Genomic DNA, 14,332 nt, shown 5'->3' with positions numbered 1-14,332 from the left:
AGATACATTTTCTGATTATCCAAGTTGCTTATTTTTGCCTATGATCTAGGACTGGTTGCATAGTATTTATGTATTTTAGGCACATCACTACACATCACTGATAACACATTGGTCTGTTTGTGAAAGAGGACTGGCATATAGCCTGTATTATACGCTCCGCAGTATCGTATAGTATAGTATAGTGTACACAAACAGGCCGTTTCGGACAGAGGTCCTTCACCAGCTGTGCAAGCAAAGTGCTTCTGAATTAATAGTAGGGCAATCCAGGATATATATGAAAATGTAGATGTTTAAATCATAACATTTATTCCATGTGGTTCTAAAGTTGTTGTTTTTTTTTCAATTTCATTGCTTCCATAGCAACATCTGGCAATGCAAACAGATGTGTCATTAACACAGTGTCCATTTGTATTAAAATGCCTTGCCACGGGAAATGTTACAACTTTAATTCTGATGGTCAAAAGGAGTTCAACAAACTGATCAGCAAGCCTTCTCTTGGATTTTTCCAATGTAAAGCTGATTACATCTCTTGCAAGTAATATAGAAGACAACTCACTCGTAATGTATGAGGAATGGGAGACAACAATACGTTTGTGCCAGTTATTTTGGTGACTGTGTTAATAAATTTACATGTAGCAAATCTAGAGCGGTTGCAGGCTACAGTACTACAGTTATTATCTGAATGATCATTTAACTCAATCTTGATGAGCATATCTTTGATGTTTTTGTTTTGTCTGAAGGAGATTAGTGGAGGATCCTTGAAAAAGAATGCTGTCTCTGCATTATCATGGAGGATTCTGCAGTGTTATATTGTAAGTATAATAATAGACAGTGTTCTATTTGTAGGATGATAAATCATATATATGTATATGCATACGCAAATATCCAGATCACATGTGCCCTGTTACCAGAATATGTCACTCGTGAGAAAAGCCACATATAGCACAGCACAAGTCAAGTTACTAGACTGCAAAGTTACTAATTGCTAACAAATAACTTATTACAATAGTGCCGACAAAATGAGAACCGGTACAGCTGTGTCAGTGTGCCTAATACAGTGGCCAATATACATATACAGGTAAACTGTCCATAAAAGGCAGAGGGCTGCATTGCAGAGAGAGAAAAATGTATTGGGAGTGTATTGTACATATAAAAGGGGGAAACTAAATAGTGCTCAAGAGAACAAGTCATAATAAGAAATTATAATGGGACCAAAAACTGTTCAGAAAGCCAGGAGTATAGAATTTGAATACAGTCGTGGCCAAAAGTTGAGACTGACAAATTTTTGTTTTCACAAAGTTTGCTCAAAGGTTTGCCTAAGAACACTGCCATGCATAAGGAATGGTATCAAAACATCCTCCAAGAGCGATTTGGTGATGTACAATGCTTTTTCCAGCATGTTGGAGTATCACGTCACAAGGAAAAAGTGAAAACCAAGTGGCTCAGTGAACAAAACATTGAAATTTTGGGTCCATGGCCATGAAACTCCTCAGATCTAAATCTCATTGAGAACCCATGGTCAATCCTCAAAAGGAGGATGGACAAACAAAAACACAGAAACTGTGATCAACTTCAAGCACTGATTACGCTAGAATGGGTTGCCATCAGTCAAGATTTTGCCCAGAAGCTGTTATCCAGCATTCCAAGGCGAATGGCAGAAGTCTTTAAAAAGAAGGGTCAACACTGTTAATATTAATTCTTTGCTTAAACTGGATGTATGTCAATAAAAGGTTTTTAAAAACTTATGAAATGCTTATAAGTGTACTTCACTATACCATATAAACATCTGGAAAAAACACAGAGGCAGTAAACTTTGTGAAAACCAAAATTTGTGTCTAAAAAGCTAAAATTGACCAAAAGGGATTGGTGGTGCATAGTCACAGAAAAAGAATGCCTAATAAACTGGCAACTCTGTCTATATACTCAATAGACATATTACAAAGGAGAAGCCTGCCAGACTGGGTTAGATTTGCAATATGAGATGAGAACGACAACTAATTGTCCAAAGTTATGTCCAGGCTATGGGCAGCTTCCGATGATGATACCAGGGAGTTTTCAAAGGAAACTGTAATGTCATGGTAAGGGTTGGGAGTTCCTGGGATGTACAGAAGCTCAGTTTTACTGGGGTTGAGCTTCAAGTGGTGGGCTGTCATCCATGATGCAATGTCAGTCAGGCATGCTGAGATACATCTGGAAACCTACATGTCAGAGGGTGGAAAAGAAAGAAATAATTCAGTGTCATCAGCAAAGCAGTGGTAGGAGAAACCATGAGAAGATATTACATCACCAAGACAACGAGTATACAAAGAGAAGAGGTTATGATACTGAGCCCTCTGGAACACCGGTGGAGGGTCTACATGGTTTCGATGTGGATCCTCTCCATGTTATCTGATAGTACCGTCCCTCTAGATAGCACTGAAACCATTTCCATGCAGAGCCAGTCACACCAAGGATGGAAAGAACAGAGAGGAGAATGCTGTGCTTTACTGTGTCAAAGGCTGCCGAAAGGTCTAGAAGAATCAAAACAGATGACAGTTTGGTAGCTTTAGCAGAATGAAAATTCTTTGTCACTGCATTTCTGTTGAATGTGATGGTTTGTAGCCAGAATGATTGGGATCATGCAGCTGGTTCTGGGTGAGGAATAGAGATAATTGATTCTAAACTGCTCATTCAAGGGCTTTTGAAAGCCATCGAGTGTGGCCTTCTTGAGGATTGGGACCACCCTGGCAGTTTTGAATGCACTTGGCACATGTCCAGAAGATAAGGAGTTATTGATGATGACAGAGATGACACCTAAAGGTCTCCATTACGAAACAGGCATGATATCAAAATATGACTGTTTGGAGAAATTGGCTTATATCAGGCATCTCTCTTCAAAATTTGTATTGGGCACAGACCTTACATGACTTAAATTCTAAATATGTTACTTAAATACAAAGAATACAATGCTCATTGGTACAATCAAATACGCTGTAGATGCTTTTATGTTTAATAATCTCGATGACCAAATTTTAAAGACAAAGGGACATTTGACAACAGAATAATTTACTTTTCTCAATTAAATTTTTAGCTATTTTCACATCTCAGTATATAAACATTTTAAACATCATAATATATAATAATAACAACATATAAACACACCTGTCCAGATCACCAGAGCAGGCTGGTCTATCATCTTCTGTATATTTGACTTACAAGAACATCTTCATTTTCTACAGTAGCCTACTGCTTAAAACACATGAATTGTAATTCTATATGTCTTAATGAGCCAAAGTAACAGACCTTGAAATGTTCAAAAACCTGCTGTATTTAATTTATCAAACCTCAAAATAGACACATTAACCAGGACATTATGTGCTCACTTTCAATAACAAAGGCTACACATAAGATGAATGAACATTGTTTCTCTATGTGTGCTACTCTTACTGGTGATAAATATAAATAAATAAACAATCTTTGGTCTGTACTACTGCAAAAGTAGCATTAGCAAGCTAACCAGCCAGCCAACCAACCAAAAATGGGCCTAGAACTAGCTACCTGACCTGATCCCAAGGGGAGACCAGTTTATCATCTCTTTCATCCTTTACTTATCTGAGATAGTGACACGATTTTTCTGTTACAGTCTATAGTACGTACTGACAAACAAAACCTTAGTTCCAATATTATGTGCAGCTTAGGTTATAACTATAGAGCAATAACATTTCTAAGCAAATCATTTTATGAATAATTTCAGCATTGTTTTGCTAACTTCACTGTGCTGCCCTCAAGTACCTGACTGCTAGCTACCATCCTACAAAAACATCAAATACTTTTTAGTATATAAAATTCTGAAAAGATTCAAAGCTTGTTTAAAACTGAACTCAGTATGAACCGCTGAGATCAAGGGCAGCTTGATACTGTGACAAGGGGAAATGGATCTGGAGACAAAGCAAAGATTAAGTGGGAAAATTGGGGTTGTAGACCCATTCTTTCATACATGCAAAGACTTTTCCAGAGAACTCATTTGGCAGGAAAACAATAAATTATTTTTGAATGCCCACTAGTGATGATAATGAGTATCTATTATTTCTGAGTATTCTGTTTTGACTCCACTCACATAGTGAAGCCATTCTGGCACAGTCGAGATCAGTTTTTAAATTTTATTAATATTTTTTAAATTTTAGCTTTTTGTAACTCTGTGAACTGTTGAGCGCTTAGGTCCTTTTCTACAAGTCTCCCATACAAAGTGACCTGAGTTTGTTTGTACCTGTCATGGTATGGCCCCTCTGCCCCCAAACGTCTCCGTGCGTGTGTATGCGTGTTCGTCAGTGTGGCCACGCCCTCCTTGCGTCGCACACCTGCTCCTTATTGTGTCGTTATCATATGTATAAAGGTCTGTCATTTACATGTTTGTGTTGTCGGTTTTTGCCTCTGTTAGTGTGCGTCTGAATGTCAAATAAACGTGTGTCGGTCTGTCACACTACTTGTCCCTGCATCCTCCTTAAAGCCTCCGCGTTACAGTACCACTAAGAAAACCTTATGTTACATCAAACTTTGAATCATACATTTAGGTATGTAAATACAGTCTAGATTTGTCTGTAGGCAAAACTGTAGGCTTCAGCGAGGAACACGTTACTGTATGGCATGATTCCTGTTTGCCATACCAGCTAGCTAGATCATCATGAAAATGTCTTGGAAAAGTTCACAAAAAAGATTGCTAGAAAACAGTGGGAACCCTGTCTTTGTCAAGTACATGACAAATAAACTGACTGAGCAGAATACTTTATTCTGACTCATATGGTTGCTAACATAATAAAAATCCTACTGTAGACCATTTAAGTTGTTATATAGTTGAATGAACGTCTGTGCCCCTCGCTGTTGTGAACTAGTGACAGTGTCTGGTCCTGGTAGTGTTTCCCAACTGCTTTCACACCACACTCAAAAAATGTGGAACAGCAAAGAAAAAATGATATAGAAAACTTAAAAACAGCAGTATTGTGCCACTTTAGTGTTATGTTATCAACTTGAGTACAAATAAGTGATTTATAAAAATCAGAAACTACCTGTGTATATTAACAGTTAATCTTTCAAAGGGTTAAACACTTTTTTTTTTGTCTGAAGACAACATGTTAAAGTTTAATAGGAGGGTTTTGGTGCATGAAATAATAATATAAGTCAATAAAGTCCATGTGTTATGTTCCTGTGAAAAGTAACGAGTTTGTAGATCACTTGCATGAGTCTTTGTAGATTGTGCTGGATTTTAGGCAGGGTTTGGCTTGTCTGTATTTTATCATTACAGATTAATAATATGTGGCATCATATTAATTTCATATTGTCAGGCTGTTGCCCCGTTCATAGCTACAACTCCCGGCTTCCACAGCCCAACCTCACCAGATCCTCGTAACTGGATTATTAATTTCACCTGTTTCTAACCATGGCAATCCTATTTAATCTCTCCTGTTTTACTCTTACTGTGATTCATTTCACATTCATCTCATTTTTGTAAATAAATTCCTCTGTACGTTTTAGACTTATTGTGATTAATTTAACTACTGTAATTAAAATCCGTGTAGTTAAAGTGGTTGATTTTCTCTATTCCTCTCTGGTTAGAGATGACTGGGGTCAGACTGGTGGATGGTGATGGTCGCTTCTCTAGGAGACTAGAGGTTCTTTTATGAGAGAGAGTGGAGGAGAGCAGAGTAATTTCTTTCCCTGCTGTGGTGTTGTGCAGAGAGCTGGACTGTGAGGATGCAGTCAGTGTTGCTCCTGGAAATAAAGGTGTAGAGGAAAAGGGGGCAACGGAGAGAGAGACTTTTCCGCAGTACCATCCCAACATTCACACCCATTCCAATTTCCTAAACATCCGCACAGCTGCACGCTGCTCAGGTGAGAGTTTAAACTTTTCTTTTCCTGTGCTTTCTTGAGGGTGGAGCTGGATTCTGCCAGGATGCAGAGGTAGTTGGTAGGGAGCTAGATTTTATACATTTCTGGTAAATTATGAGATAGTTTGGTGAGTATAAATGACATTTTACTTTGTCTCTTATCAGGAAATAATTATCTGAGATTGGATGGGAGCAGTCGCTGTGTTGGGACTGTGGAGATGTTTCATAGCAGAGAGTGGAGGAGAGTGAAGGAAGATGAGTGGACCATGACAGAGGCTGCTGTGGTGTGCACACAGCTGAAATATGGATCTGCTGTTGCAGCTACAAAGAGAAAACCAGATAAAACTGAATGGGCTCTTCAGGTACACTGTGGTGTATTGGATCTAGAAATATAGAAATATTTTGCCAACCAGCTATCATGCTGGAGTTAACTGTTCAGGTGAGATATATAGTATAAAAAATAAGATGAATACTTAAGCTCAGGTCTTCATGTGTTTTATGAGTGTGAATTTTTTCCCGTTGTAGATATATGCTATGTTCATAAAGCAAGTATAAGTAGCAGTGTGAACAGCAGAAAACACTGAATCTGATATTTTCAAATCCAATTTGGGTCACTTTCATATGTGGTACTGAAATTCAACATGGATCATGTATGTGACAGTGTGACTGAGTCGGAGGCTATGTTTAAAATAGCCTTCTACATACTGTATACCTCAGCATATACTGTACACTACATAATGGTCCCCAGAGTAGTATGCAGTACAGTATCCAGTATGCAACAAACGCAAACCATACTACAGGGTTACACAATTATATGAAGGTTCCGCCCACTTGTCAAAGACTTTCTGCCATCTTTGCACAATGGGATGTGGTACACCACAAAGATCGCTCTGGTCACGTACTGAAATATTTGGCCGGAGTAGTCTGTCATCTGGTTATCTTTCACATACTGGAAAAAAAATCATTTTGGTCGCATCCTGGATAGGTCATACTAATTTGGGGCCCAATCAGTATGTGAGTAGTATGTAGTAGGCTATGTAGAACACAGCCTGAACCAGCAGATCAGAATTCATGTGATTTTTACATCAATCCAATGCAACATTTTTCATAATTTTGCACTGGGAAGGAAAGCTGGACAACAGCAGTGAGCGAGGATTTCAGTGGTGGGATAAAGAGGTAACAGACCTCATATAGACTGAAGATAATGAGGTAACAGCCCTCGTATAGACTGATGATAATGAGCTAACAGCCCTTGTATAGACTGAAGATAATGAGCTAACAGCCCTCACATAGGCTGAAGATAATGAGGTAATGGCCCTCATATAAAATTAGTGATGTCATTGTTTCTTTTTCTTTTTTTTTTACTGTAAAGCACATCATGTGAAGCAATTCTAATGAATGCAAACTGTATTACATTTTTTTTCATTGCCATCATTGGTAACACTATTGATAACATTTGTTTTTGATTTTTTTGAAACATTGTTAGAATTTCCTACAAGGAGAATTATTTTGTATACAGTACACCTTCTATACACTCTTTATTATTTTAATACGCAATGTCATACAAACAAACCAGTTTATGCTAGTCTTTACTTCTAGACACATATTTCTGTACTACTGGAATATTCTATGACTGGTAGTTCTGCTTTTCTATCTATGTATTCTAATGTGTAAAGAAAAAAACTGATTCAGGTGTGGCAGATGGTGGGACCAGAGAGAACAGGCTAAGGAAAATTCAGGCAATTTGTCCTTATGTTAACATTACTTGAGAAAAAATATTTTTTGCCTACTGTCACTCGTAACCCTTGCATTTATGTGTGAACACAGCTTCCTGGTGGAGGATGAGTGTCTCCAACAGACAATTAAAACAGTTTAAATATGTATTTGCCACACTGTTTTTAACTCAGTTTATACCCATTTACACTCACTTTAGGTTTAAAAAAAATTCTGTAAATGTTTACAGTTATTATTGAGTGTAAGACTTTAACTTTAACTTTAGGCTACTGGCAATTACTGTTGACTTTTTGGATTGTTTATCTCTGGATGAGCATGTCATGTGAAGCATTGTTTATTGATAGGAGCCTGATCTGACTATTGTCGGTTATAGGTCAAATTAAAAAATGTATTGTGAACAGCCTAACAAAATCACATCTGGTCAGAAATTCGGATTTGGACCACTTTTACCTGCTGTGTGAATGTAACCCTAGATAATATATTAGTATTATAATTATCTTATTCTCATGCCATAGACCATATTATAGCACAATTTATTTGTTATAGCCATAATTTATTAATGATTTATTAACATCATTTATTAACAGTATCCCAATATTCATCTTGTCAGCCAGAGGAAGCTGGGCCCTCCCTTTGAATCTTGGTTCCTCTCAAGGTTTCTTCCTCATGTTCTAGGCAGTTTTTCCTTGCTACTGCTGCCCTTGGCTTGCTCACTGGGGACTTGGTCTCAGACTTGTATAAAGCTGCTTTGTGACAATGACTGTTGTAAAAAGCGATATATAAATACATTTGACTTGGTCTTTTGATGTCACTCATGTTGATTCTTGTTTATATGTATGATTCAGATTCTCTGTTGTCTGCAGCCATCACTATAATTGTGCTTGTCGTATCTGATGGTGGAAAAACGCTCATTCATTTCTCTGACCTCCAGAAAGTACAGACATTTCTTCACAGGAAACTCAATAATTGACTACTCGAAAGAATGGCAGTAAGCAAAGCAGTTGTTGTTTTTTAAATACACAAAAATGCCCTGGTGATTAATCTTCTGAAATTTCAGATGAGGATACACATTCAGTGGCTGGGATGCAGCTAATCACTACAATGTGCAGTGTTAAATCAGGTGTGTTAGAAAAAGGGAAATACTAACCTGTACAGTGCTGCTGTACTCTAGTACTCTAGTAGGAAAGAAGATCCCTAATTAAGAGAGTATGGATAATTACTGTGTTTCCTGTGGTGCCTACAGGCCAGAAGGGGCAGCAGCAGTGCAGTGTGAGAACACAGAGCTGGTGTCCCTGCAGCTCAGTGCTACAGAGCAGCAGAATGGGGACAGTGGAGCTGGAGAGGAGCTGCACACAGACTTGAAGCAAGAGGAACAGGAGCAGCAGGAAAGGAACTAAACATATAGTAATAGAGTTAATGAATGTGTGATGTGAACAGGATAATCTGGTTTCCTTTAATGTTTAATTCATATATATATGTGTGTGTGTGTGTGTGTGTGTGTGTGTGTGTGTGTGTGTGTGTGTGTGTGTGTGTGTGTGTGTGTGTGTGTGTGTGTGTGTGTGTGTGTGTGTGTGTGTGTGCACTAGGTTGAAAATGACTTTTTAATGTACTCAGACACCTCAAGTCCCTGTGGCAGCTGCTCTTCTCCAGTAAGTAGACTCATCGGATTTCAGATGTTGAGAATGATTTTCATGACTCCAAGGTGGTAATTCATGGGGATTTTAATCTTTGAATCACCCTGACATAAGGAGAAACCTTCCCAGATTTTAACAACACATTCATGTCACCACAAGGTATAACAAAGTCCTTGACCCCTGCTACTGGGTCATTACCGAGGCCTTGCATGTTGTTGCTTGGACTTTCTTTGGACTCTCTGACCCTTAATGCCCAAATATTGTCAGAGACTGAAATCTGACAAGCCAAGGGTTCAGAGTCAAACAAAGTTTTTTTTTTTATATATCTTATAGAGACCAAAAGAACAAGACAAGAGTTGGCTGTTTTTAAACACATTTGCCCTAATATTGATGTGTATGTGAACATAGTCACTTTCTATGTATCGGCCCAAGTGCAGCAGGGCAAGGAGCAAGACGTTCAGACTCCCTCGACGGTAATAGACATTTATTGAGAAACATGGAAGACAATCACTCACATGAGAACGAAGCACATAAAACATTGTCAACACAAACACTAACGAGCAATGACAAATGTACTTATACCACTCTATATGTTCAAGGACTGATAAAACAGCACAGAACAACGTTGGTTTAAATACACACAAACAGTACACACTAAACCATCTTCAGGTATGCGCACACACCAGAGGTGTGGCTACAAACAATTACAATAAAGAAGAACAATTACAAGAACAATTACAATAAATTCCCACTGCATGCGGCAGGCTGAACCATGTGACCAGTGGAAAGAGAAGCAATCCATGAGACAACCCCTCCCCAAGGGGTGCAGTTCCCTACACAAGAGACACAAGAGGCGTGGCTACAAACAAGAACAATTACAATGAATTCCCACTACACGCGGCAGGCCGAACCACATGACCAGTGGAAAGAGGAGCAGTCCGTGACACTATATCTATTTAAAATATGTTTTCCTGAGAACTGAACAGCTACTTTTAATAACAAAAAGCCATGGTAGATCAGGGAGGTTAAAAAACTCTGCAAAGAGAGAAACAGCCTTTACAAAAGGGGACACAGATGCCTACAGAGATGCCCAATCCAAGTATGAGTGAGCTGTGAAACAGGCCAAGGCAGATTTCACTTACAAGCTTGAGTGCAAATTCCATGAGGAAGAAAACAAGGCCTAAAGAAGATTATTAACTCTGTCACACTTTTTTTTTTTGTTCTGTGTGATGAGTCCAGGTTTCTAGACAATCTAAATGAATTTTACTGTCTCACATGGGCTCCTGCACAGACCCATGTAGACTCTTCTGTATGTAATACAGGGATACTCAGTATGGGAACACTTCAGATACCTACCACCAGAGATTTCATTCACTGAATATCTTCACCATTAGTTTGTTCACACAATGTCTGCAAGATAAATTTTATCTTATCCACACATGAATAATGTGAGTACATCAACACACTATATTACACATAGTTAAATCACTAGGAGTGGGCTGTCTGCAACACACAGTCACAATTTTCAGCAAGACCATAAGACGTGAGCCAACATACAAATATACAAAAAGAAATGGAAGGTGAATAAAGTTAATAACTAAGCATTCAGAAACATTCTGTTGTATCCTTGATTTTGAAACTTGTTCAGGAGCTTCTACTTGCTCAGTGTCTGTCTCAGGGTCTGACTCATTTAAATATATGTGGTTGCACCACCAGCAGGCATGTTTCTCTCAAGTTTCACACATTAGTTGCCATGGAGCAGTGTCTCATTATCATTTAAAGGAACAAGGTACTTAAGTCGAGCATTCAGAACAGATCTGTTTCAACAAGATGGGGAGGATGCAGTGGTGCTTGGTCCTTGTGGTATTTTTACCAAAGCATCTCACAGACATTTCATTAAGATCCAATGAAACTCTATTAACTTGTGGAAAAAGTGTAGCTACCATGGCAATCCAATATGTGGCATCTCCATCAGCAAAGATTCTGGGCCTCTCTTATTACTATTCTGGTACTAAACACGTTCATTTTAAACATCTGAATCATGAGTCGGAGCCATAAGTGGCTTTGATGTTGAGCTCTGAGAATGTGACCATGGTGAATTCAGGTGTTTTAAATACCTCTCTCTCTCTCTCTCTCTCTCTCTCTCTCTCTCTCTCTCTCTCTCTCTCTCTCTCTCTCTGGACATTTAACAGCAATCATATTTCTTAATTTAATTAATTAATCATAGTAATGGTGATTAGGAATCAAATCATTAGTGTTACTTTCTTTAGTTAAAAATTAAAGATTGTGATTCTGATTGGTTTGAATATATTAGACTGATAACTTGAGATGGATCTAATGACATTGGTTGATTAAAGGATTAGTAGGTGAAACCCCTACAAAGGTATACACCACCTTTAATATTGGGTAATTCAATCCAATGGGCAGGACCGAGCAGGCAGGCAGAAAATATTATGGCACACTGAGTCGTGATTTATTTGGCCAGTTATTCATGTGGATGAAGCTGAGTTTTGCAGATCCGGTACCAAATGTCAGCTAACATCAGGAAGCTGAAATATCTATCACTGAAACTGTTTGAAAAAATAGGCATGGCCATTGGTATTCAGGAGTGGATACAGGCACCATTTTTGTAGTCAGTCAAAGGCCTTTTTTCAAGTTAGGACAGTTGTTAATGCAAAACCAAGTAACTTTCTAAATCTTGTTCTTGTTCTTCTTATCATCATCATCAGCAGCAGCATAACTCAATACTTCAGAAACCCTCTGAACTTATTTAATTCCAATTTCTCTTTGCATATAAAGAGATGTCACACTCCATTTGGCACCAAACAAAGAACACAATTGATATTTAAGCTAAATGATTGTAAAGCTCTTTCACTGTACTTACTAGTTTTGTCAATATGCATTTAGTGAAGGCCTCTTATTTCAACATATATGAATATATGAATTTGAATATTTGGAAAAAAGTCATTGTTCCTGGCTGGGTTGTGACAGGTTAATTTTTCCCTTACTGAAAAGATCAAATAAGAGACATATAACACACAAAACCCTCTCAAATGGATATTTAAAATGTTAAAAATTTTATTTCGGTGGTCTCTCTACAGTCCTCTCTGCTCACATTCCAGCTCTTCTCTTCAGTAGAGAGGTAATAAACACTGCAGCTGAAGTATTTCCATCTTGGATTTTCACCTGTCCATTAGAATATATTAAAAGGTACTACATAGTACTTTTCCTTCTTTATCAAAAAATGTTAACCTAGTACACTGTAACAATTATCTGTCAAAGCTACATAAAAATATAATATTTTGTGAATTACATAATTGTCGATACCTACAACATGAATTTAACACAGTTGGCAACCGAGGAAAGACGGTCTGCCTAACATTTCATATTCGTGACCTATAAGTTATACCACAGCTCGCTGAGCTCCAGACAGCAAAGAGACTACAGCTACCCATAGGGTAAGAGCTCTAACTGTGCATGCAAAAATGCATGGCGACAATTGCAAAGTGAAGCCAAATGTCTGATGTTTTCTGGTAGAGGCTGCGTCTTTAATTTATTTATGCTAATACCCATATGTAAGTAAATGAAACATAAAAAGGCAAAATTAAAGCCTATTTTAAAAAAGTCACTTAAATAAAATCAGCCAAAAACAGATAACTATTTTAAAAAAGAGAAGTAACTTAAAAATGGCAGTTAACTTTAAATAAAATTAGATTTCAAATAAAAGCAAGCTTTTATCTGGGGAAAAGTTGCAAGTTGAATATTTAACTGCTGAACAAAGATAATTCATTTGAATCCTTGTATTATAACAAACCAGTTATTGTAAGTGACATTGATTATTATCTTCCAAGCTATCTGATCTGCTGTAACTGCTCACAATGCTTCAACATGAGTCAGACAATAGACAAATTATCTTATATACCCATCGCCCCTCTTCCAAGTAGCTAAATACACAATAAATGTAATAGGAAACAAAGTCATAGACATCTAATGTGTTTGGAATGCACTCACATGCTTTGGACTAATGCATTTTTACAAAACAGTAAATAGTTTATTTTTCAGTGAAAATGATTTGGATATGAATTATGTGCTCCATGTTCAGGTTATCCAGGTTTGTTGCCATTTTGCTGCTTTTCTCATTTGGCTCCACAAAGCAGAATGGAAACAGGTGGCAAAAAAGGCAAAATTCTTCTTTCAAGACCATATTTGTGAATAACATTTGGAAAGTAACTGAAATATCAACCTTGCAAATCTTTGATTTGGCAACAAATTTAAATGCCCCTGTCAGGGTCTTTAAGTTTTTTTTCTCTGATCATCCATGCATGAATGCCACAAAAGCATAACAACAAATCTGTAAATTCCAACAGCTGACACAAGGTTGTTTATGAACATAAAATTTGTTTTAAAAACTAAAAGTACTCACACAGTTCAGAAAGCCTTTTCTGGGGTTGATATTTCTCCTTAAACAGGTCGTTGGAACGGGTCTGTAAATGGTCTCTCTCTGTAGTCAGGCTGTTATACCAGGTCTGTAACTGGTCCCTTTCTGTTTTCAGGTTGTTGTAACAGGTCTGTAACTGGTCTGTCTTTATAGAGTGATTGTTGCAGCCGGTAAGTAACAGATGTGTGTCGTCCTGAAAAGAAACTGGAAAGTAAAGGACATACTGATACATATAAACAACTAGAAACCAATTTCAAAAATAAACACAAAAAAGAACAGAAAGTAATCCCAAAAATGAAAAATAACCTACAGTATAGCCTCAGGAAAACGTTGAGATTCGCTTGAAGAATACACATCAGACCAAGACATCCCGTAGCCTGCCTGAGCACTCCTAAAAAAATGAAAAACACATCAGCATCCTTTTCGTGTGTTGGTGTTGCTCCCATCGAGTTGCTCCTAGTGAGCGTGGTGAGCCACTCCTGTATGAGGTTGGGGGAGTCTGGGTCCTCTCTTATTATTATTCTGGTACTAAACACGTTCATTTTGAACATCTGAATCATGAGTCGGCGCCATGAGCGGCGTTGACGTTGAGCTCCGAGGATGTGACCATGGGTATCGTGCCAAGCAACTACTCTTCCTGCATCCACTGCAGCTCCTTATACTCT

The sequence above is a fragment of the Electrophorus electricus genome, chromosome 9 (genome assembly GCF_013358815.1).
Source record: "Electrophorus electricus isolate fEleEle1 chromosome 9, fEleEle1.pri, whole genome shotgun sequence".
Taxonomy (NCBI): Eukaryota; Metazoa; Chordata; class Actinopteri; order Gymnotiformes; family Gymnotidae; genus Electrophorus; species Electrophorus electricus.
The sequence above is the reverse complement of the archived record's forward strand: the minus strand, read 5'-3'. Positions refer to the sequence as shown.